The sequence below is a fragment of the Pseudophryne corroboree genome, chromosome 3, assembly GCF_028390025.1.
Source record: "Pseudophryne corroboree isolate aPseCor3 chromosome 3, aPseCor3.hap2, whole genome shotgun sequence".
NCBI classification, from domain to species: Eukaryota; Metazoa; Chordata; class Amphibia; order Anura; family Myobatrachidae; genus Pseudophryne; species Pseudophryne corroboree.
Genome location: NC_086446.1, coordinates 99916198 through 99943042, shown reverse-complemented (window position 1 = coordinate 99943042; position 26845 = coordinate 99916198). Strand labels below are relative to the sequence as shown.

The 26845-nt window shown below is 45.8% G+C and overlaps 1 long non-coding RNA gene across 1 annotated transcript in view; it reads right to left on the bottom strand.

Annotated features, from left to right (window-relative positions):
• The window catches only part of LOC135054890 (uncharacterized), a 28247-nt gene extending 11529 nt beyond the window's left edge, over positions 1 to 16718 (bottom strand). The window contains exon 1 of the long non-coding RNA XR_010243584.1: positions 16624 to 16718. This is a non-coding gene — a long non-coding RNA (uncharacterized LOC135054890). The remainder of the gene's footprint in view (positions 1 to 16623) is intronic.
• Positions 16719 to 26845: the final 10127 nt, after the last annotated feature.

The following is a 26845-nucleotide window of genomic DNA, read 5'->3' as shown; positions in this document are numbered from 1 at the left end:
CTGGCGCACACCAGTAGGCTCTTACCAACTTGCACATACCTTCTTTACCTAGATGAGTCAGCCCATGTGCCGCCTCCGCTAAACTCGGAAGGTATGCTCTGGGTGCCACTGGCTTACCCTGTCCAGAGTCCTGAGGACTCCTGGCCATATCCTTTTGACATCCAGACTGCCTTTTCCTGTGGAGAACACAAATCTTGCATTTCACTCAATTTCTGTGTGCTGACGGTATTGAATACCATCAGTTGTGTGATGTCCGTCTGTATGGGGGTACTGGCTGCTAATTTAGCAGCTTCGTCTGCGCGGCTGTTACCAAGTGACACTGGGTCTTGGCTGTATGTGTGGGCTTTACACTTGATAACAGCCACTCTGTCAGGTTCCTGTATTGCTGCTAAGAGTCTTTTGATGTGGGTCGCATGCGCCACGGGTGTGCCAGCTGCCGTCATGAAATTTCTGAGGCGCCATAGGGCCCCGAAATCATGCACTACTCCAAAGGCATACCTAGAATCCGTGTGAATATTGGCTGACTTACCTTTAGCCAATTCACACGCTCTGGTTAGGGCGACCAGCTCAGCAACTTGTGCTGAGTAAGGTGGGCCCAGGGGTTCCGCTTCTATGGTGCCTTTGTCATCTACGACTGCGTATCCAGTACACAAGTCTCCCGAGTCCGTCTGTCTGTGGCAACTACCATCAGTGTAGAAAGTAAAATCTACACCTTCCAGTGGGTTGTCACTGATGTCAGGCCTTGCAGTGAAATTTTGGGTCAAATATTCCATACAATCATGTGTGTCAGTGTCTGTACTAAATCCTCCTTCACCATTACTCTCATCCCCCACCCTTTGTGCCTGTCCAGGCACACCTGGGAGATACGTTGCAGGATTTAGTGCGCTGCATCTCCTTATGGTGATGTTTACAGGGGCCATTAGTGCTAATTCCCACCTTGTAAACCGTGCGGATGACACGTGTCTGGTTTGGGCAGAATTCAGTAAGGCTGACACTGCATGAGGTGTATGAATGGTCAGGTTGTGTCCTAGCACTACATCTTCGCTTTTACTCACTAGCAATGCTATCGCTGCAACACTTCGCAAGCATGTGGGGAGGGATCGTGCTACTGTGTCTAGCTGAGCGCTGTAGTAGGCTACGGGCCTGCAGGCATCACCATGCTTCTGGGTTAAGACACCTGCCGCACACCCAGCACTTTCTGTACCGTACAGTTCAAAGGGTTTCCCATAATCTGGCATACCTAAAGCTGGTGCCTGTGTTAGGCACTGTTTGAGTCTCTCAAATGCCAGTTCGGACTCATCTGTGTGCGAAATCCGATCTGGTTTGTTTGATGAGACCATCTCTTGTAAAGGTAAGGCTAGTATGGAAAACCCTGGGATCCAGTTACGGCAGTACCCACACATTCCTAGGAAAGTGCGAATCTGTTGCTGGGTTTGTGGCAGAGTCATGTCGCGAATCGCCTGTACTCTATCAGCAGTGAGGTGTCTCAGTCCTTGCGTCAAGCAATGTCCCAAATATTTTACCTTGGTCTGGCATAATTGCAACTTATCCTTTGAAACCTTGTGTCCCGTATCAGAAAGATGAAGCAAAAGCTGTTTCGTGTCTTTCAAGGACGATTCGAGTGAATCAGAACACAGCAGTAAGTCGTCTACATACTGTATTAATATTGATCCGCTCTCAGGTTGAAAGGATTGTAGACAATCATGCAAAGCCTGTGAGAAAATACTTGGGCTGTCAATGAAACCTTGTGGTAAGCGAGTCCAGGTGTACTGTACTCCTCTGTATGTGAATGCAAACAAATATTGACTGTCAGGGTGCAGAGGTACCGAGAAGAAAGCGGAGCAGAGGTCAATAACAGTGAAAAATTTCGCAGTGGGAGGTATTTGCATAAGGATGACGGCTGGATTTGGCACTACGGGGAATTGGCTCTCAACTATTTTGTTGATCCCCCTTAGATCCTGCACTAGCCTGTAACCCCTCCCCCCGCTCTTTTTCACAGGGAAGATGGGACTATTGGCAGTGCTGGACGTCCTAACCAGAATGCCCTGTTGTAGCAAGCGCTCTATTACTGGGTAAATTCCTAACTCCACCTCTGGCTTCAGAGGATACTGTGGGATTTTTGGAGCTATCCTACCATCTTTTACTTGAACTACTACAGGAGCTACATTTGCCATTAATCCAGTGTCTTGTCCATCCTTGGTCCAAAGTGACTCCGGTATCTGGGTAAACATCATTTTCTCTACCTTGGACGGACACCTATCTGTAACAGCAGTGTGTGACATTAACCTTTGTGGGGAGTCTAGCATATCCTGTACTTCCTGAGCGTGATTCTCAGGTATATCTAAGAACACACCTCCAGGAGTACAATATATGACACACCCCATCTTGCACAGTAAATCTCTCCCAAGTAGATTAGTCGGAACCGATGCAGCTAGCAGAAAGGAGTGCTTGGTCTGCAAAGGCCCTATCGTAATCTCTGCTGGTTTGCTTAAAGGGTAGTGTTGTACTACTCCTGTTACTCCCATGGCTGGAATTGTTTTACCAGTGGTCTTCATACCCACTGTTGAATTTAACACTGACTTGGCCGCCCCCGTGTCTACAAGGAAAGGTAGAGATCTACCAGCTACATCAATTGTGACCTCGGGTTCACTTCCAAGGCTCGCAATTAATTTCACTGGCTGCAGACTACAGGTGTGGCCCCACCCCTATTGCATGTGGTGACCTCCCCGCAGCGCGCTGGCAGCTACAACATGTGAAGGAGGTAACTGGGAATTTTCAGAGACTTGCCAGTCTCTTTTTGGTGGGTACCTTCTTGTTTCACCTGCATGTGGCTCATAACTCCGTCTCTGCGGTCCCTGATCCCAATTACGTGTGTCATGTCGTTGTCTAGGGGGTTGGTATACCTTATATGGGTCGTTAAACATACAATTCCATGCAATATGTCCTTCTCTGCTACAGTTATAACATTTTATCACATTTGACTTACCCACAGGGGTCTGGGGCTTAGGCTGAGGTGGCTTTGTTGTAAGGGCTTGTATACTTACTGCCATCAGCTTATCGCCCTGTGACTCCCTGTGTCTCATGATGTTCCGAACATGTTCAATAGCGGTCTCTCTCAAAGCAGCCATCGACATACCTCTCCAGTTGGGTTGAGTGGTCTGTACCCTTGTCCTCAACACTTCCTTTAAACCATCCATTAATACAGAAACTGCTACTTCCCTATGGTGCACATTTGTCTTAATGTCTTCTATTCCAGTGTACCTAGCCATTTCCTGCAGTGCCCGATGGAAATACTCAGAAGCAGTTTCCCCTTCTTTTTGTCTTATGGAGAAGATTTTGTTCCACTTGACAACAGCTGGGAAATATACTCCTAACTGCAGGTTGATACGTTTTACATTGTCCTGATTGTACTCATCAGTGAGAGGTACTTCTTCATCTAACCTACAATCAGTGATAAACTTCGCAGAGTCGATATTGGGGGGCAAGCATGCCCTCAGCAATGTCCGCCAATCTTTGTTATTGGGTTCTGCGGAGTTACCTAATTCTCTAATGAACCTTTGGCTTGCAACTAGATCTTTCCTAGGATCAGGGAATTCAGACATAATTGTTCTTAATTCTGTCCGGGAAAAGGGACAATGCATTGCAATGTTCCTGACGGGAGTGACTCCTGTAGCGTCAGTTTTTCCATTTGGGACTGCAATTACCCTGACAGGATTAAGTTCAATCACATCACTCTGGGTTGATTCTACAATATGTGGTGTAATTGTTTCTGCGTAATGTACAGTGCCGTACTTACCTGCGGACACGACCTCACCTGTCCCTCCACTAGGGGCCTTCGCTACTGCTCTTACTGGTTGGGCCGTGCCCACTGTAGTCTCACTTATGGTGGCTGCTAGAGAGAGTGCCGATATTGTAGTAGGCTCATCTTCCTGGTCGCAGTCCTGAGGGAAGTTTAAGACAGGATACAACTTGCACGGGTTAACATTAGCATCAATACACTTATCTACTTTACTCTTATCATTTATACATTTATTAAGTGCACTTTTATCATATACCAGTATGCCATTCTCTGTAGCCACTTTCTTTCCTGTTATGTATGGTGGTGGTGGTGCGGTAGCTATCAGTTTCCTGATAGGATTGGAACTAGCTGCTTGAGCTAATCCTCTTTGTATCTCGCCTTCCTGTTGCCATAACTGTAAATAATCATAATTTCTAATCCGTTGCTTCCCGGATTTTATCAGACATATCCTTCTCCTTAAATTTTGCAAAACCTCAGGATTAAAACTGCCTACCCTGGGAAATTTCTCCCCATCGTTCACAGTCATATGTTCCCACTCATTGCATAAAACCTCTGCGTGTGATCCATATTTCTCACACATTACGTACCTCGCTGACCCGACTGGCCGCGGAATAATATCAACCTGAACCTTGGTTGATCGTCCCTTACTTGAGCAACTGGCCCCCATTCTTTGCAGGTATTGCCTTCTCAGCGAATTCCTACAAAAACCACGTTCCCAGAGGTAAGGCGACGGTGAAAGTCCAACGAGTGCCTTCACCCACTCTCGCCCACGTCGACCAATATGCCCACACACTGCTTCAGCGCTGGCGTGCTCAACCCAGGGCCCCTATGTAACCTCTACTTACTGGGGCGTGTGGGAGTATGCTACCCTCCCCAGTAGGTATCAGTTGCTAGAGAATTCCTGAGTGAACAGCGAACCTCCCTTAAAATAAAAAAAAACCTACACAAATCACGTTAGAATGTACAAATAGTGTTTATGATCCCGCAAAGCGTACGCAAATTGCGTAATGGGTATCAAGGTAACCAACTAATGCACACAATTACATGCGGTACAGTCGCAATGCGTATAAGTAACTATTACTTATCCGCAGAACGACTAGCGGAATCGGTTGTTTAGGCTGCGAAACCTTCAGCCGGAGCGTATTCTCAAACCGGGCATATATGGGTATTGCGCCAACCCCCAGGGCTGCGCTCTCTACCTCTGACCTTTCTTAAGTCAGGGTTTTCAGAAACTGCGTATATGTACTTTTAACGGATTTCTGACTTTCGCGGACCTCCTGGTCTGCTGTAACACTAATTGCTCCTCTTACCTTATGGACTTTTAACGTGAGATGGCCTTCTCCCACGCCACCACGTGTTCACTTCACGGGTATCCTTCTACGAGATCTCGATTTTTCTCAAGGTTCACACCAAAAAAAAACTTTACTTGCATACACACGCTCTTTCACTTCATATATACTTTGATTTTTCTGTACAGAAAATTTCTTTCATTCAGGTAACACAGGCTAATCCCAGAGGTAATGCAACGAGAGGAGGATCTTTTTAAACTAAATTTTGGAAACTGAAACAAATTTGTGCTATTATCTCGTGGCTTCCGTATCTACTACTAAAACAATGCTATCGTGTGATTTGTATTTAGTGGGCGTATCCGTACGCACGTTGCGTAATGTACGCCACGTGTGTAGACCTTTGCGTTGCGTACGCTGTCTCGCACTCGGTCAGAGACACGTGTACACAGGCCGGATACGTCCGCAGTAACACAAATAACACGCTTCTATAAATGCAAACGATATTTAACTATAATCGTTTACCAAACACCACACAATATCTCCTGTATAAACCTTTATAACTGGGTCAGGCTGTGTGCGTGTTTTACAATTACTCCCTTAAGTATTACTTTTACTTTTAACTAAATAGCAACAAATTTTCTCAGCACGTGATCAATGCTAATGGCAAACAGAAAGGTAGATATGTGAAAATACGCAAATGGAAATACAAGTGTGTGCGTGTGTTGCGTGCGCAATTTTCACCAATACAGAAATTTAAACAGATTTAAAAGACACTAGCTTAACATTCTTACCTTTCGGATCCGGATCCCACCAGCATCCCTACAAACCAAGCGGAGCAGACGCTTATCTAATCAGCACTTACCGTATCCCCAACCACCAAACGGCTAACAGGGGATACTACCTTCCCGCCCTTTGCTGATGGATAAAGTCTGCCTGGTTCCGCTTGGCTGCGGATATGAGGAGGCCCGGACGATGCCCCCAATTGATAGAGTCAGTTATTACCTAAAAACATTAAGCTATATTCTGTAATGGACTAAGTACGCTATTGGCGCACAGAGTACCGTAAGGGTACGCACCTAGCGTAGCGGACGCTAGGCCGTGGGCGCGACGCACAAGCGAAACGCACGCTCACTGAATGTTACACAGTAACCCTTAGTAACAACACACCATAAGGGTATGCTTTACACTTTGAACCTTGGCAATGAAATACTAAAACGATGTAATGCTTATTAACCTTGATTATATGAGAAGCTGCTTGAGCGATTGAGATGCTCAGAAAACCCTTTACAGTAACTAGTGAAAACACAAGACCTGGTTAGGATACAAAAACCACTTGGGCTCTAACACCCAGTGGATGATTCTATTTGAGTAAAAAGGGGAAAAACAGTACAGCTTATACACTACAAAACTAACATAAAATCTAAACAGAATAACGAGAAAAATATGAACAATAGCGAACGATCGCAAATACAAGAAAACAGAATGTGTACACAATGAGAACAAATGGCAAACAGAGAGGATAACAAAATGGCTAAAGAGAACTTACACACGTTGGAATGATTCGCAGGCGCGTCCTGAATCCAGCCCTCAGCCTTCAATATGAAAACCTTGCAGAGAGAGTGAGTGACTGGACAGGCAATGGTGGTCTTTATATACACAACATACAGTAACAATACAATGGTCCCTATAATCTTATGGTTCATTGGACACAGGAATGTGTCTCTGCATTATAACAAAAGGTCATAGGTGGGTTCGAACAGGTGGTGCCTTTCTCCAACTGCTCAGGTGGGAGTTATCCTTAGGATTCCCGCCGCATGGGTAATGAACAGCAAATACAGTAAATATCTATAAACTACTTTTGTACATAACTATGCGCAGGAGCGAGCAATCTCTTCCTAACCAACACCGAAATGTTACCAATAAAATACTCTACAGCTGGATACTAGACATCACCGTTCTACCTTTATCTGACCCTTCCTATCATGCAAAGAGGAATTTCTCTGTCCAAGAACCGTTTACACTAAACATACTTTCTGACATTGTTAAAGGGAATATTCACTATAAAACACACTATGTGGGTAAAATATGTTATGATCGAGACGCCCGCTAGACGCTTACAAACTCTACCGTAAATACGCATACACCGCGCATGATCGCCGGAGCGATCTTACGCAATTTGCGGATATGTGCACGCACGGCAGAGCGCATGCGCGTGCAGCGGGCATGTGCATAAGGGGTTAGTACAAGGCATATGTAAGAGGATATTTTTTGACTTTGACACCGTCTTATTGCAAAGGTGGCATTCTATCACAGTACCACGCTTGAAGTCACTGAGCTCTTCAGAACGAGCCATTTTGTATCACAAATGTTTGCAAATGGAGACTGCATGGCTAGGTATTTGATTTTATATAACTGTGGCAATGGGTCTGAATAAAGGACCTGAATTCAATAATTAACAGGCGTGGCTAAATACTTGTATCCTTATATGTGTATATTATCACCCCCCCCCCTCCTCTACACACACACACGATTAGAAGCCTTACACATAATGCCCCCAGTAGTGCTCCGTACACATAATGGCCACAGTATTAGCTGCTTACACATACTAGCTCCAGTAATGCCCCGATATAGTGCCAATAATAAATAATGCCCCCAGTATAGTGCCAGTTACACATAATGCCCCCAGTATAGTACCAGTTACAAATAATGCTACCAGTATAGTGCCAGCTACATGTAATGCCCCCATATAGTGCCAGCTACACGTATTGCCCTCAGTATAGGCCAGCTACATGTAATGCCCCCAGTATAGTGCTAGCTACACATAATGCCCCCAGTATAGCTCCAATTACATGTAATACTCCCAGTACAGCACCAGCTATATGTAATGCCCCTAATATAGTGCCAGTTACACATAATGCCCCCAGTATAGTGCCAGCTACACATATTGCCCCTGTATAGTGCCAGCTACACATATTGCCCCAGTATAGTGCCTGCTACACATTGCCCCCAGTTTAGCACCAGATACACATAATGCCCCCAGTACAGTGCCAGATACACATAATGCCCCAGTACAGTGACAATTACACATAATGCCCCAGTATAGTGCCAGATACACATAATGCCCCAGTATAATGGCAGCTACACATAATGCCCCCAATAATGCCAGATACACATACTACCCCCAGTATAGTGCCAGATGCATATAATGCCACAGTAGTGCCAGCTACACAATGCCCCCAGTAGTGCCAATTACACATAATGCCTCCATTAGTGTTCACCTCTGCTGGGCTTCTGCCGCTGCTGCTGCTCTTGTCTGAGGGGAGGGAAGAACAGAGCACACCTCTCCTGCCCCTCACTTGAAGTCCGATCGCCGGTGGCCATTTGAAATATAGAGCCGGATTGTGAGCCAATCAAAGCTTGCAGTCTGGCAGCAAACCAGGATCCACTGCTGCCACTCCGTGAGCTCAGATTGGCTGACGGTCGGCACCAAATCAGAAATGGCTGGTGCCCTTGGAAGCCCGGTGCCCCGCACGGCCGTTCCTGTCAAACGTGCCTGAAGCCGGCACTGAAGGGCACGGATGGATTTGCTGACCCTGCACTAGAGCAAACTTTTAGCAAGGAAACTCTGTTAGTTAGGCTCTTACATACATGCCCCTCTTCTTTTCTAACTCATCTAATGCATAATCTACTGATACATACCGCATGCCTGGCTTGGCAGTATCCTCATTCTCAAGTGAAGGTGTCTCCTGTAGTTACATTGTTTCTTCTTATAGGTCATAACCCAGGGTTTACTGTAGGAATCCTTCAAATGTCTTTACAACATGGAGTTTGCATGGACTTCAATACGTTTACCAATTTACCAATTTACAGATAAACTAATATGACCATCTACTCCTATTATTGTCTAAAGCAGCCATATGGCCAACTTTAGGTTCCCGTTTCTTTATTTTCAAATATGCAGCTTTGTAAACACTGTGTTACCTAAACTTTCTGATTCAGACAAGGGATGTAGGTTGGATGATGTGCTGTCTCGTTGTTCTACTAGGGTATTTTCTCTTACGTCCTAGAGGATGCTGGGGACTCCGTAAGGACCATGGGGTATAGACGGGCTCCGCAGGAGACATGGGCACTATAAAGAACTTTAGAATGGGTGTGCACTGGCTCCTCCCTCTATGCCCCTCCTCCAGACCTCAGTTAGATCCTGTACCCAGAGGAGACTGGGTGCATTACAGGGGAGCTCTCCTGGGTTTCTCTGAAAAAGAATTTTGTTAGGTTTTTTATTTTCAGGGAGCACTGCTGGCAACAGGCTCCCTGCATCGTGGGACTGAGGGGAGAGAAGCAGACCTACTTAAATGATAGGCTCTGCTTCTTAGGCTACTGGACACCATTAGCTCCAGAGGGTCGGAACGCAGGTCTCACCCTCGCCGTTCATCCCGGAGCAGCGCCGCCGTCCTCCTCACAGAGCCGGAAGATAGAAGCCGGGTGAGTATTAGAAGAAAGAAGACTTCAGTTCTTCTCTGAGGTAACGCTGAGCGCCATTGCTCCCACACACAACACACACTGCAGGCACTGATGGGTGCAGGGCGCAGGGGGGGGGGGCGCCCTGGGCAGCAATAATAAACCTCTAGGACTGGCTAATATAGTTATATAGGCTGCGGAGGCTGTAGATTATACAATCCCCTGCTGGTGTTGAAAATTTGAGCGGGACTGAAGCCCGCCGCTGAGGGGGCGGAGCTTGATCCCACAGCACTAACCAGCGCCATTTTCTCCACAGCACACTGCAGAGAAGCTGGCTACCCGGACTCTCCCCTGCTGAACACGGTGACAGAGGGGAAAAAAGAGGGGGGGGGGCACTTATAATTGGCGCAGTGAGTGTATATTGATATATAAAAGCGCTGTTTATCTGGGAATTTGATTTCCAGTGTCAGTTGGCGCTGGGTGTGTGCTGGCATACTCTCTCTCTGTCTCTCCAAAGGGCCTTATTGGGGAACTGTCTCCATATAAATATATCCCTGCGTGTGTCTGCATGTCTGAAGCGGAAGGCTCATCTAAGGAGGAGGTGGAGCAGATGATTGTGGTGTCTCCATCGGCAACGCCGACACCTGATTGGTTGGATATGTGGAATGTTTTAAATGCAAATGTGACTTTATTACATAAGAGATTGGACAAAGCAGAGTCCAGGGATAATACAGGGAGTCAATCAATGGCTTTGACAGTCCCCTATCCCAAATAGCAGACACTGATACCGACACGGATTCTGACTCCAGTGACTACGATGATGCAAGGTTACACCCAAGGGTGGCCAAAAGTATTCATTATATGATTATTGCAATAAAAGATGTTTTACATATCACAGATGACCCCTCTGTCCCTGACACGAGGGTACACATGTTTAAGGAAAAGAAACCTCAGGTAACGTTTCCCCCATCTCATGAGCTGAACGCATTATTTGAAAAGGCTTGGGAAACTCCAGACAAGAAACTGCAGATTCCCAAGATAATTCTTATGGCATACCCTTTCCCTGCACAGGACAGGGTACGTTGGGAATCCTCGCCCAGAGTGGACAAAGCTTTAACGCGCTTATCCAAGAAGGTGGCGCTACCGTCTCCAGACACGGCAGCCCTCAAGGATCCTGCTGATCGCAGACAGGAAACGACTTTAAAATCAATGTATACACATACAGGTGCTTTGCTCAGACCGGCAATAGCATCGGCTTGGGTTTGTAGTGCGGTAGCAGCTTGGACAGATACCTTGTCAGCTGATATTGATACCCTTGATAGGGATACCATTTTATTGACCTTAGGTCACATCAAAGACGCAGTCTTATATATGAGAGACGCTCAGAGAGACGTTGGGCTACTAGGTTCGAGGGCCAACGCCATGGCGATTTCTGCTAGGCGAGCACTGTGGACCCGCCAACGGGTGATGCCGACTCAAAGAGGCATATGGAAATTTTGCCTTACAAGGGTGAGCTTTTAATTGGGGAAGGTCTCGCGGACCTGGTTTCCACAGCTACCGCGGGTAAATCTACTTTTTTGCCTTATGTTCCCCCACAGCAAAAGAAAACACCACAGTATCAGATGCAGTCCTTTCGGTCGCATAAGTCCAGAAGAGGTCGAGGCTCTTCCTTCCTTGCCAGAGGTAAGGGTAGAGGGAAATGAATGCCTGCTACGACTAGTTCCCAGGAGCAGAAGTCCTCCCCGGCTTCTACTAAATCCACCGCATGACGCTGGGGCTCCACTGATGGAGTCCGCACCGGTGGGGGCACGTCTTTGACTCTTCAGCCACGTCTGGGTTCAGTCGGACGTGGATCCTTGGGCGATGGAAATTGTATCCCGAGGCTACAAGCTGGAATTCGAAGATGTGCCTCCTCGCCGATTCTTCAAATCGGCTTTACCAGCTTCTACCCCAGAGAGGGAGATAGTTTTAGCTGCAATTCAAAAGCTGTGTCAACAGCAAGTGATTATCAAGGTTCCCCTAATAGAACAGGGAAAAGGGTATTATTCAACCCTGTTTGTGGTCCCGAAACCGGATGGCTCGGTCAGACCCATTCTAAATTTAAAATCCCTAAACCTGTACTTAAAAAGGTTCAAGTTCAAGATGGAGTCGCTCAGGGCAGTTATCTCCAGCCTGGAAGGGGGGGATTTTATGGTGTCACTAGACATAAAGGATGCATACCTTTACGTCCCCATATATCCTCCTCATCAGGCATACCTGAGATTCGCTGTACAGGACTGTCATTACCAGTTTCAGACGTTGCCGTTTGGGCTTTCCACGGCCCCGATGGTTTTCACCAAGGTAATGGCGGAAATGATGGTGCTTCTGCGCAGGCAACGAGTCACAATTATCCCGTACTTGGACGATCTCCTCATAAAAGCGAGATCAAAGGAACAGTTGCAGAAAAGCGTGTCGCTCTCCCTGAGAGTGCTGCAGCTGCATGGTTGGATTCTAAATCTACCAAAGTCACAGTTGATTCCAAAGACTCGACTATCTTTCTTAGGCATGATTCTGGACACGGAACAGAAGAGGGTTTTTCTCCCAATGGAAAAAGCCCAGGAACTCCAGAACATGGTCAGAGACCTGCTAAAACCAAAAAGAGTGTCAGTCCATCAAAGCACTCGAGTACTGGGGAAAATGGTGGCGACCTACGAGACCATCCCCTTTGGCAGGTTTCATGCGAAGACTTTTCAGTGGGACCTTCTGGGCAAGTGGTCCGGGTCCCATCTTCAAATACATCAGAAAATAACCCTGTCCCCCAGGGCCAGGGTGTCTCTCCTGTGGTGGCTGCAGAGTGCTCACCTTCTAGAGGGTCGCAGGTTCGGCATTCAAGACTGGGTTTTGGTGACCACGGACGCGAGCCTCCGAGGAAGGGGAGCAGTCACACAAGGAAGGAATTTTCAGGGACTATGGTCAAGCCAGGAGGCTTGTCTACACATCAACATACTGGAATTAAGGGCCATATACAACGGCCTACGACAAGCAGAGAATCTTCTTCGCGACCTACCGGTTCTGATTCAATCAGACAACGTCACAGCCGTGGCTCATGTAAACCGCCAAGGCGGGACAAGGAGCAGAGTGGCAATGGCGGAAGCCACCAGGATTCTGCGCTGGGCAGAAAATCACGTAAGCGCTCTGTCAGCGGTATTCATTCCGGGAGTGGACAACTGGGAAGCAGACTTCCTCAGCAGACACGATCTCCATCCAGGAGAGTGGGGACTTCATCAAGAAGTTTTTGCAGAGATAACAAGTCTTTGGGGACTTCCTCAAATAGACATGATGGCGTCACGCCTCAACAAGAAGCTTCGGAGGTATTGTGCCAGGTCAAGGGACCCTCAGGCAGTAGCCGTGGACGCCCTGGTGACACCGTGGGTGTTTCAGTCGGTCTATGTGTTCCCTCCTCTTCCGCTCATCTCAAAAATATTGAGAATCATAAGACGAACAAGAGTGCGGACAATACTCATTGTTCCAGATTGGCCTCGAAGGGCCTGGTATTCGGATCTTCAGGAAATGCTCACAGACGATCCGTGGCCTCTTCCTCTCAGAGAGGACCTGTTGCAACAGGGACCCTGCGTGTTCCAAGACTTACCGCTGTTACGTTTGACGGCATGGCGGTTGAACACCGAATCCTAGCTGGGAAAGGTATTCCGGAGGAGGTCATCCCTACTTTGATAAAGGCTAGGAAGGAGGTGACGGCGAAACATTATCACCATATCTGGAGGAAGTATGTATCTTGGTGTGAAGCTAAGAATGCTCCTACGGAAGATTTCCACTTGGGCCGTTTTCTCCACTTTCTACAGACAGGAGTGGATATGGGCCTAAAGTTAGGCTCCATTAAGGTACAGATTTCGGCCCTATCTATATTCTTCCAGAAGGAATTGGCTTCTCTCCCAGAAGTCCAGACTTTTGTAAAGGGAGTGCTACACATCCAGCCTCCTTTTGTGCCCCCAGTGTCACCATGGGACCTTAACGTGGTGTTACAGTTCCTAAAATCTCACTGGTTTGAGCCTCTTCAAACTGTTGAATAAAAATTTCTCACTTGGAAGGTGGTCATGTTGTTGGCCTTGGCATCTGCTAGGCGGGTGTCCGAATTGGCGGCTTTGTCTCATAAGAGCCCCTATCTCATTTTCCATGTGGATAGAGCTGAGTTGAGGACTCGTCCTCAGTTTTTGCCTAAGGTGGTGTCATCATTTCATATGAACCAACCTATTGTGGTGCCTGTGGCTACGGGAGACTTGGAGGATTCCAAGTCCCTTGATGTAGTCAGGGCCTTAAAAATTTACGTAGCCAGGACGGCTCAGATTAGGAAAACAGAGGCACTGTTTGTCCTGTATGCAGCCAACAAGGTTGGCGCTCCTGCTTCTAAGCAGACTATTGCTCGCTGGATCTGTAACACGATTCAGCAGGCTAATTCTACGGCTGGATTGCCATTACCAAATTCGGTAAAGGCCCATTCCACTAGAAAGGTGGGCTCTTCTTGGGCGGCTGCCCGTGGCGTCTCGGCTTTACAGCTTTGTCGAGCGGCGACTTGGTCAGGTTCAAACACTTTTGCAAAATTCTACAAGTTTGATACCCTGGCTGAGGAGGACCTCATGTTTGCTCAATTGGTGTGCAGAGTCATCCGCACTCTCCCGCCCGGTTGGGAGCTTTGGTATAAACCCCATGGTCCTTACGGAGTCCCCAGCTTCCTCTAGGACGTAAGAGAAAATAAGATATTAAACCTACCAGTAAATCTTTTTCTCCTAGTCCGCAGAGGATGCTGGGCGCCCGTCCCAGTGCGGACATATTTCTGCATGACTTGTATATAGTTGTTGCTTACATAAGGGTTATGTTACCGTTAAGATCAGTTATTGGCTGATACTGTTTTGTTCATACTGTTAACTGGTTGCGTATATTCCAGGTTATACGGTGTGGATGGTGTGGGCTGGTATGAATCTTGCCCTTAGATTAACAAAAATCCTTTCCTCGTACTGTCCGTCTCCTCTGGGCACAGTTTCTCTAACTGAGGTCTGGAGGAGGGGCAGAGGGAGGAGCCAGTGCACACCCATCTAAAGTTCTTTATAGTGCCCATGTCTCCTGCAGAGCCCGTCTATACCCCATGGTCCTTAAGGAGTCCTCAGCATCCTCTACGGACTAGGAGAAAAAGATTTACCGGTAGGTTTAAAATCTTATATTCTACATCGGTCATTTATGCTTATATTAAATTTGGATGGGGAAAAAAATAGGATTTTAATACCTACCGGTAAATCCTTTTCTCTTAGTCCGTAGAGGATGCTGGGGACTCAAAAGGACCATGGGGTATAGACGGGATCCGCAGGAGACATGGGCACTTTAAGACTTTAAAAGGGGTGTGAACTGGCTCCTCCCTCTGTGCCCCTCCTCCAGACTTCAGTTATAGAACTGTGCCCAGGGAGATGGACATTTCGAGGAAAGAATTTATCATTTAAACCCGGTGAGCGTCAAACCAGCTCACACCTCCAGCATGCCGCGGAACGTGGCATTCAACAGAACACCAGCTGACGGCATGAACAATATGCAGCAATATGCTGCCAGAAAACGTAACACAACCTGTGTGTAAACACCAGTGCCGTAACTAGACTTTTTAGCGCTGTGTGCAAGTAACCGCAACGGCGCCCCCCCCCCCTTGTCATGTTTTGAAATGAATGCTACCTCTCCCCCCTCCCCATCCCTTCCTATAATTCACACACCGCTAGTTACGCCACTGCCAGAGCGGCAACTAGACATTTTGGTGCCCTCTGCCAGAAAGAGAATTGCCCCCCCTCCGTTAGCCACATTACACAGCACGGTTGCGTCCGCCAGTTACATTACACAGCACGGTAGTGTCCGGCAGTTACATTACACAGCACGGTAGCGTCCGGCAGTTACATTACACAGCACGGTAGCGTCCACCAGTTACATTACACAGCACGGTAGCATCCACCAGTTACATTACACCGCACGGTAGCGTCCACCAGTTACATTACACTGCACGGTAGCGTCCACCAGTTACATTACACCGCACGGTAGCGTCCACCAGTTACATTACACAGCACGGTAGCGTCCACCAGTTACATTACACCGCACGGTAGCATCCACCAGTTACATTACACCGCACGGTAGCATCCGCCAGTTACATTACACCGCACGGTAGCGTCTGCCAGTTAGATTACACCGCACGGTAGTGTCTGCCAGTTACATTACACAGCACGGTAGTGTCTGCCAGTTACATTACACAGCACGGTAGTGTCTGCCAGTTACATTACACAGCACGGTAGTGTCTGCCAGTTACATTACACAGCACGGTAGTGTCCGCCAGTTATATTACACAGCACGGTAGCGTCCACCAGTTACATTACACAGCACAGTAGTGTCCGCCAGTTATATTACAACGCACGGTAGCGTCTGCCAGTTACATTACACAGCACGGTAGCGTCTGCCAGTTACATTACACAGCACGGTAGCGTCTGCCAGTTACATTACACAGCACGGTAGCGTCTGCCAGTTACATTACACAGCACGGTAGCGTCTGCCAGTTACATTACACAGCACGGTAGCGTCTGCCAGTTACATTACACAGCACGGTAGCGTCTGCCAGTTACATTACACAGCACGGTAGCGTCTGCCAGTTACATTACACAGCACGGTAGCGTCTGCCAGTTACATTACACCGCACAGTAGCGTCTGCCAGTTACATTACACCGCACGGTAGCGTCTGCCAGTTACATTACACCGCACATTAGCGTCCATTAGTTACATTACACCAGACAGTAATACTCCAAATATATATATATAGTTTTATAGCATAGCAGAAGAATATTTACACACAATCTTATGTATTCAATTTACATTAATGTATATGCAGTTATGGGGTTTGTTTTTTTACAAAATCTCTGCACTAGTAGTTTATCTTTTTTTCTTTATTTTAGATAAACTACACAGTACAATAAGTCACTGAGAGAAAGTCCAGAATTTTCAAACACAAGAAAAGTATTTCTTAATATTGTTATACTGAAATAAGTAGTAAGTAGCAGCACATACCTACAATATAAGGAGCACTTGCACGAGGGGTGGGAGGGAATGGAGGGAGAGACTTCACTTGCTGTGATAAGCAGCAGCTGCAGCTGTCGTCTCTCCTGTACCCGGAAGTCAGTGTACAGTGCAGGAGAGCAGGAGGAGGGGGGGCGGAGCAGAGCCCAGCAGCACACGGAGGAGAGACTCACAGAGATTGCCCAGCGCTGCCTGCTGTGCCTTCTGATCTATATTAGCAGCGCTGCCTCCGGCGGGGAAGGAGCCGGGCGCAGCGCTTCTAGTATACTGTACACTACAGCGGGCAGCGCATCAGCTGGTGGTAGCTAATCAGTGTGGATGCTGATGGTGCGCCCACAGCGCGATTGCGCTGTGTGCAATGGCCCCTCAGCACACACCTAGTTACGGCACTGGTAAACACAACCAATAATAGCACAACGCATGCCACGGCATGAATAACGTCAGCCACAGGCTGACTGAAAAGTAACACAGCATGTGTGTAACCAAACTTAATAACTGCAGATACAGTACGCACTGGGACGGGCACCCAGCATCCTCTACGGACTAAGAGAAATTGATTTACCAGTAGGTATTAAAATCCTATTTTCTCATACATCAAAGAGGATGCTGGGGACTCCAAAAGGACCATGGGGTTTATACCAAAGCTCCAGAACGGGCGGGAGAGTGCGGATGACTCTGCAGCACCGATTGACCAAACATGAGGTCCTCATCAGCCAGGGTATCAAGCTTATAACCCTTTTAAAGGTGTTTGAACCCAACCAAGGAGCTGCTCGGTAAAACAGTAATACCAAGACCCCTAGGGCAGCCGCCCATAACGCGCCCACCTTTCTGGTAGAATGGGCTTTCACCGGTTTCGGTAACGGCAATCCAGCCGTAGAATGAGCCTGCTGAAACGTATCACAGATCCAGCGTGCAATAGTCTGTTTGGAAGCAGGAACCCCAATCTTGTTGGGAGCATACAGGATAAACAGAGCATCTATTTTCCTAATCTGAGCCATTCTGGTAACATAGAATTTCAAACTTAGACCACATTGAGATACTTCGACGTCGCCCAGGCGTCGGTAGCCACCGGCACCACAATAGGATTGTGAAAAAGTTCAACCAATGAGATTGCAGGAACTGCAAGACCACATTAAGATCCCATGGTGCCACAGGGGCACAAGGGAGGGCGGATGTGTAACACTCCTTCTACGAAAATTTGAACCTCTGGAAAGGAGGCCAATTGTTTTTGGAAGAAACACGATAAGGCTGAAAACTAAACCTTAATCGAGCCCAACTTAAGACCCGCATCCACACGATCTTGTAAGAAAAGAATGTAGAAAACAACCCAACTGGAATTCTTCCGTAGTGATAAAGCCAAATATTTATCTTATTTAAAACACTCTAAAAGGTTAAAGAACACAGTACGCAATTGGCGCACGAGGTACCGTAAGGGTACGCTCTTAGCGTAGCAGACGCTGTATCGGGAGCGAGCCGCTCGAGCGACACAAACGCTCGCGAGAATACGCTGTTGGTATCGGGCACACTATAGGTGAGCGACTACCGTAATGCCACGCTATCAGCGTAGCGGACGCTCGAGACCACGAGGAGATCACGAGCGGCGCAGACGCTCACAAGATAACAATCAGTAGACCTTGAATGTAACACACAGAAAGGATTTTCTTATACTGTAGACCTTGTACTGAAACACTGTAGCGATATAACGCTGCTTAACCTTGTTTACACTAAAGCTGTTTGAGCGATAGAGACGCTCCTATTACCCTCTGCAATATAATGAACACACAATACCGGTCTAAGGGTCTAACGCCTTTTAAGGAAATGAATGAACGTTCAATTGCAAAAGAATAATACAATACAAGTTATACACTACCAAGATAACATAAAATACCTAACCAAGTAACTACACATAAAATACAATAAAGATACAATTACTTTAAAAAGGGAAGGAGAGAGAGAGAGAGAGAGAACGAGAGAGAATGGCTTATAACAATAAAGACAATATGATTGCAGAGAAACTTACGCACAAAGGGAAACAATCGCATGCGCCTTCTGGATATCCAGCTCCCGATTATCAGCAATGAGAACCGTTGAAGAGAATAGAGAGCTGGCCCAGATCGGCTTGTCCTTTTATACCCTACACAAAATACAGTACAATGGTCCCTATATTCTTATTGTTCATTGGACACAGGAATTCGTCTTCGCATTATAACAAAAGGTCATAGGTTGATTCATACAGGTGGGCTGTGACTATTTCCAACTGCTCAGGTGGGTGGGAAACTAGGTTTCCCGCCGCATGGATAATAAAGTGCAAATAATAGTAAATGTCCATAAACTTCTCATGTCCATAACTATTCGCACGAGCGAGTTATCCGCTTCAAACCAACACCGGAATATTGCTAATTAAATACTCTTCCGATGGATACTAAACACCACTGTATAACCCCTGTCTGACCCTTCGTATCAAACAAAGAGGGATCTCTTTGTCTATGAACATGCTACATTAACTAAACTTTCAGATTCTATCAAAGGGACCATAATCTACAAAATACATTATATGGTTAAAATATGTTACGATTGAGTCGCACGCTAGACGCATACAAACTCTACCGTAAATGCGCATACCGTGCGCCTGCGGGTGCACGCAACAGCGAGTATGCGCACGCACAGGAGAGCTCATGCACACACAGCGGGGACACGCATGAGGTGCAAATATGGCAGTGTGTAGCGTGATATTTTTCAGACTTTGACAGTCCACCCTTTGGCAGTCACCAATAACTGCCACTTTCTGAAACATTTCAAAAAGAGAAAAATATATGTCATGTGTAAATACATTTCTATGGTTGGGTAGGGGAGGAGAGGAGAAGGTAGGAAAAGGGTATGACCTAGTGAGATAGCAGAAGCATGTGTGTATGAATCCATGTTTGGGGGGGTCATGTATCATCGTGCCGTACGTGTTTTAAAATCAAGCTTCGAGGTATTGCAAAGTATACATTTGAATTCCTTCTTATCCCGTATTAAGGGTCTGTGGATGGGCTGTCAAACTTTACCGAGCTCTTTTCGGCTTTTGGTTGCAACAAAATGGGGGAGCACATTTTAGTTGATGATACATGAATGGGGGAATATGTGAGTGCTGATATCTGTGCCTGTATTCCCTATCGACTATGTGTGTCATTACCTGAAGCTTGCAGAGATGAAGATAAGAAACAATTATGGTAAATGCAGTGATATTCTATGTGAGGTTAATATACATTTGTTGATTGAAGTCTTGTCTGAAGTCTTGTCTGATGTACATGTTGACTGTAGTCTCTTTGTGCTTTTGCCAATAAACGCAAGCAAAGCTGTATCAATGTCCATAGACTTACAAAAAGTGTTGGGCTAGCGTAAAATTAAAAGTACTAGGGATATGGGGGTCTATGGCATAGTCCATCAGTTGTCTGTGTACAAGGTTGTCAGACTTCTTCTTTAGTCCATCTGTTGTCTGTATACAAGGCTGTCAAAATCCTCTTCCAAGCGGGTCTTTTTACCTTGGAGAAAAACAAAGGAGAAACGGGTGAAAGAAACGGACCGTAGAATCACATTTTCATCACATCATTGTCTCTATCGTTGGGTCATAAATCGCATCAGTCGTTGTTATTACAGTATCTTCACTCCTTAAACTCATCACTCGGGCGCTACGTTTACACTTTGTTAAAACCCGAACGCATCTAAATATCAGACCGACCAATATGATGACACCCAGAATACACAAAAGGAATTTCCCTACATCCATGATAATTCCTTGAGTCCATTCTCCTAAACCAGAGAACCAATTTCGTGGGTTCAACCATGACACCCAACTGGTCAGCTCATTACCCACAGCGGCAAGGGTGAGATTGTGTTTCCTTCGGAACTCCCATTTTAATTGGAGAATGTCGTCCATCTTTTGGTCTATGACCTCGACCGGGTCCTCGGTGCTGTTTGTAATATATGTGCAGCACTTTATTCCATACTGAGTTGCTAGGGTAACACAATACCCACCCGTCACAGCTGTGAGATAATTGAGAATCATCCTATGCTGAACCAGTTCTGTTTTATAAGCTTGGAGCTCCCTTCCAGTATACCTGAATGTGTCATCATACATTTCAGTGATGTTGTCTAATAAATTTGCAAGTGCAGATATATATTTATAATTTATCACTCCTCTGGCGGTACGAGTGATATCTAACGCGATTAGGAATTGAATCCCGGTGGATTCACTGATCAGGTCAGAGGCCGGATGCTCTGTTCTCTCTATCAGGTGCCGTTTAACGATGTGCTCGTAATGAGTGTGAGTATAAGGAGCTTGGGCACTGTGGTGAATATCTTTCATTTTAGTATGTGATACAGTCATTACTTCAGGCAGTACTTTTCCAATATAACATAACCCTTCTGAGTTTGGGGCAAGCCACTTATACGCCTTCCTCCCGCATATGAAATATGCATCATCGGGGAGAACATATGGGACGGAGTAGGACATTACCATATTACACATTTTCCATATGAAATCTCCTAACCCTAATTCTCCCATCCGTTTAGTACACGTATCAATTTGTACGATATGTGCACAGTATCCTGGTGATACCTCTCCAACTCTCATGGTCCTACTTCCTAGGGTATACCTATATCGGAAATATTTTCCACTACCGGCTATGTGGCGTATAAATTCTGTATCTGTTGGCATTCTATCTGCTCTATATGAAAAGGTCATGGTTTGGTTACTCCATGACACTTCCCAATTTCCCGGCTTTCGGGGATTGGAAATGTTAAAACATACTAGGGATCTATCCACGTGATATTGGTGGAGCTTCAAACTAGGAGGACTGGAGATATTAAACCTCTTGTCCACCGGTCTCCCACCACTTAACTCAAGTACCTCCCCTATCGTTAAAGGAAATGGTACTAGTCCTGATTTGCTATGACCTTGAGGTACTTGAGAGCATACCCAACAATCTGTTTGATTTAACACTTTACCCACTAAGGAGTGATAGTCACTTCAATGGATGCCGGTCCATGTGAATATTAAAACTGGACTGACATTTCTTGATGCACCCATCCTCAACTATCACAGTGTCTACAGATACAGTTCTTTTCTCAGCTAACAATCCTTCACAATGTTTACAAATAACATGGCTGTTAGATCGTTTCCGGTACTCGCCTTTGCTTGGTGATTGTGTTGCTATTGGAAATTTACACCTCCGTCTCAGTCATCAGAAATCCATTCTGGATCCTTTCTCGACCTCACTGGTACTCTCACCGAAACAGACTGCTCTGGTCAACATCAGGGTCAACATGAAAACGCGGCTCACAGTCTCTCGAGGCGAGTCCATCTTACAGGAGGAGAAAGGAGAAATTTGTAATGGGGTACAGGAAAACAGTTTGAGGGGGGAGAGAAACTTGTTACGATAATTAGTTCTCTAGTCTTGTTGTTTTTCTTGTTCAGCTGTCATCTCAAAGGTGCTGTCTCTCAGTCTTCCAACCGAACACTCCGGTGATACAATATTTCTTCCAAACCAGCGATCTTTCTGTAAGGAGCAAAAATCTTGCATCACCATTTGTCTAACTGATGTGTGACATACCATCTTTAAAACATGAAAACATGAATGAGAAGAGAGAAAACAAAAAAAAACAAAAGGGAGAGAGAACAATTCATATACATATATATTACATAAACCAACAATAAACAACAACAGGGAAAAAAAAAAACATTTTTCAAACGTTTAAAAACATTGTCAGATCTGCCGTTCATCACCAGGCTGTCATATCTACATGTCCAATGGTATCCTTGCTCAGTCCCTCCCACCAGCACCTCCATACTCCACCCTTTGTATCTGGCCAGGATACATTGATGCGGGTAGGTCATGCTGGGGTTTGGTAGACTTCTGCAAGGACCAAGTAGCTATGCAATGTTTGAGTCCTGCCGATAACCGTCAGAGATGGGGAAAAAGAAAACATTTCACAGATACATTACAAATTTTACCTGGTCATTCCTGTGTCTTCAGGGAATGACCTCCCAATTTGTTAACAATAACCTCAGGCTTACCATCAGTCCTAATGATCACCTTTCCTGACTACATGTCATGGGTGTGGCCCAAAATTCTTCCTATCTGATCCCTGATTATAATTTGATGTGTCATAACTTTGCTTGTGTTCTTGTCTGGGGGGTCTGACTTTATGTGAGCTGTTACAGTTGCTGGCATAATGCCCTTCTCTTTTACAAAGATAACAAACCCTGGGCTTCCTCCAAGTGTCAGTGACCTGAGGTCTTGGTTGATTTGATGCCTCCTCAAACGCTCGGATGCTCATCACCATCAACCGTTTTCCCTGTACTTCCCTGCTTCCTTGGATATCATGGTTATGTTGTTGTCTAGGGGGTTGATATGACTTTTTTCTACTTCTTGACCTACAATCTCTTGCAAAGTGTCCCTCTTTATGACAATTGTAACAGACTTCCACATTTGAATTTCTCGCAGGGGTTTGGGGCTTATGCTGGAGTGGTCTTGTGGTTAGGGCCTGTATACTTACGGTCATTAACTTATCACTTTGTGACTCCTGGTGTCTGGTGATATTCCGATCATGATCAATAGCGGCCTCTCCTAATGCGGCCACCGAGATATTTCTCCAGTTTGGGTTGGTGGTCTGTACCCTTGTTCTCAATACCTCCTTTAAACCATTCATTAACACAGATACTGCTACTTCTCTATGATTTACATTTGTCTTGATGTCCGTGATCCCAGTGTTTCTAGCCATTACTTGCAGTGCTCGATTAAAATAATTGGAAATACTTTCCTCTTCGTTTTGTCTTATGGAGAAAATTTCATTCCACTTGACAATGGCAGGGAAATATACTCCCAACTGTCGGTTGATCCGCTTAATACACTCCCGATTGTGTTCCTCCGTACAAGGTACCTCCGTGTCTAATTGACAATCAGCAATAAATTTCGCAGGGTCAACACTGGAGGGCAAACATGCCCTCAGCACTGTCCGCCAATCTTTGTTGGTGGGTTCTGTTGAGTTTCCTAGTTCTTTAATGAACCTTTGACATGCGACTAGATTTTTCCTAGGATCAGGAAATTCAGACATAATTGCTCTCAATTCCATCCGGGACCAGGGACGGCGCATTGCACTGTCCTTGACGGGAATGCTTCCCTGATCGTCAGTCTTCCCATTGGGGACTGTGATCACCCTGACAGGACTAAATTCAATTACATCACCTTGTGTTGGTCTTACAATATGAGGTACATTTGTTTGTGCGTGATATATAACACCGTACGTACCTGTGGACACGACCTCACCTGACCCTCCGTTAGGGGGTTTGATTACTGCCTTTACCGATTTGGTCGCGTCCACCTGGATGTCTTGTGTGATGGCTTCTGGAAGAGGTACCGACATCGTGCTGGGCTCACTTTCTTTCTTGTAGTCCTGAGGGAAGTTTAACATGGGGTGCGACTTGCACAGGTTAACATTTGTAATTTTTACACTTTCATTTTCATAAACATTATTACATTTGTTACTTTCATTCAATACAGTTACTAAGTGCATTTTTATCGTACCCTATTGCGCCATTCTCTGCAACCATAATCCTCTCCATTGCCATGTCTCTCTTCCCAAGATGAGAGTCAGATATGTAAGTTAAGTTTCGTTGTATTTCACTTTCCTTTTGCCATAACTTTAAACAATCATAATGTTTGATCCGTCTCTTTGCTGATTTAATGAGACATATCCTTCTCCTAAGATTTTGTAACACATCTGGGCTAAAGCTACCTACCCGGGGAAACTTCTCCTCGTCATGCACAGTCATTCTTTCCCATTCATCACATAAAACCTCTGTGTGTGAACCATATTTCTCACACATTACATACCTTGCCGACCCGATTGGTCGGTTCACTAAATCAACCCGAACCAAGGTTGATCGCCCCCTACCTGAACAACTGGCCCCCATACTTGCAGGTGTTGCAGCGAACCCTTACAAAAACCAAGATGTCCGGGGCAGGCCGGCGGCGAAGTTTACCGAGTACTCCACTCACTCCTCGCCCACGTTGGCCAGTACTGCAATCACTGATTCAGAGCTGCTGTACCCAACTTGGGGCCCCTATGAACCTTTACTTACTGGGGCATGTTGGACCAGTCCCCAGCAAGTATCGGTTGTTGGATAGTTCCCGAGTGACCAGCGAACCTCCCTTAAAATAAAAAAAATTACACAAATCACGTTAGAGTGTACAAATAGCGTTTATGACCCCTTACTGGTCAGGTTACTAACTAATGCACACAATCACGTGCGGTACAATCGTTCAGCACATAAGCAACTAATCTTATGTGCGGAGCGACCAGTGGAATCGAAAATTGTGGCTGCGAATTCTTTCAGCCTGAGCTTCAATGGTCTCTATAGCGGACTTCTTAGTCTGCTGTACCTAGACCTCCTGGTCTGTTCCGGACCTCCTGGTCTTGTGCTACAGTAGACCTCCTGGTCTGCTATACTCTAATGCTCAAATTTATGTTTAACAAGGGATGCCTCCCCAGCCACCATGCACGTCACTTACATGTATGTACCTCACGAGAACTCGACTTCTTGTGGTTCAACCCAAAAATTGTAAAAACTTATATATGCAAACACTCACCTCATGTACACTTTAATTTTTATTTCTGCGCAGAAATTCCTTTCATTCAGTAAATAGTCTAGACCAGATGAGTCGCAAATTGGAGAAGGATCTATTAGCTTAAAATTTCGGACACTAAAATTGACTTGCGCTATTTATCGCGTTGCCTCCTTTTCGCCTGTTAAAAATAATACTACCGTGTGTTTTGAATTATGTGGGCGTACCCGGACGCTCCGTTGCGTAATATACGCTACGTGCGTCGGCCTTTGTGTTGCGTACACTAGTCTCACCCTTTTGTTAGAGACACGTGTATGCCAGCCAGATATGTCCACAGAAATACAATTAACACGTTTATCAATGTAGATGATCTTTAATTGTATTCATCTACCGAGCACCACACAGGTCTCTCAAAGCTGTGTGCGTGCTTTACAAATTACCCCTTAATGTATTACTTTTACTCTTTAACTACTAATAGCAACAAATCTTTCCTAGCACGTTATCAATTGGGAAATGGCAAACAGGAGAGTGATATGTGAAAATACACGAATGAAAAGAAATGCAGATATATGCGTGCGTGCGTACGCAAGACAGAACAGAAAAAAAAACAGTTTTAAAAGACACTAGCATATTGTTCTTACCTCCGGTTCCGGATTCCTTCAGCACCCTTTACTAAGCGAAGCAGACGCTTATCTTGGTCAGCACTATGAGGAATATTACCTCCCGCCCTTTGCTGACCGATAATGTCTGCTGAAATTACCTAGTGCAGATATGTGAAGGACGGACGAGCCGCCAATTGATAAAGCCAAATATTTATCTTATTTAAAACACTCTAAAAGGTTAAAGAACACAGTACGCAATTGGCGCATGAGGTACCGTAAGGGTACGCTCTTAGCGTAGCGGACGCTGTATCGGGAGCGAGCCGCTCGAGCGACACAAACGCTCGCGAGAATACGCTGTTGGTATCGGGCACACTATAGGTGAGCGACTACCGTAATGCCACGCTATCAGCGTAGCGGACGCTCGAGACCACGAGGAGATCACGAGCGGCGCAGACGCTCACAAGATAACAATCAGTAGACCTTGAATGTAACACACAGAAAGGATTTTCTTATACTGTAGACCTTGTACTGAAACACTGTAGCGATATAACGCTGCTTAACCTTGTTTACACTAAAGCTGTTTGAGCGATAGAGACGCTCCTATTACCCTCTGCAATATAATGAACACACAATACCGGTCTAAGGGTCTAACGCCTTTTAAGGAAATGAATGAACGTTCAATTGCAAAAGAATAATACAATACAAGTTATACACTACCAAGATAACATAAAATACCTAACCAAGTAACTACACATAAAATACAATAAAGATACAATTACTTTAAAAAGGGAAGGAGAGAGAGAGAGAGAGAGAGAACGAGAGAGAATGGCTTATAACAATAAAGACAATATGATTGCAGAGAAACTTACGCACAAAGGGAAACAATCGCATGCGCCTTCTGGATATCCAGCTCCCGATTATCAGCAATGAGAACCGTTGAAGAGAATAGAGAGCTGGCCCAGATCGGCTTGTCCTTTTATACCCTACACAAAATACAGTACA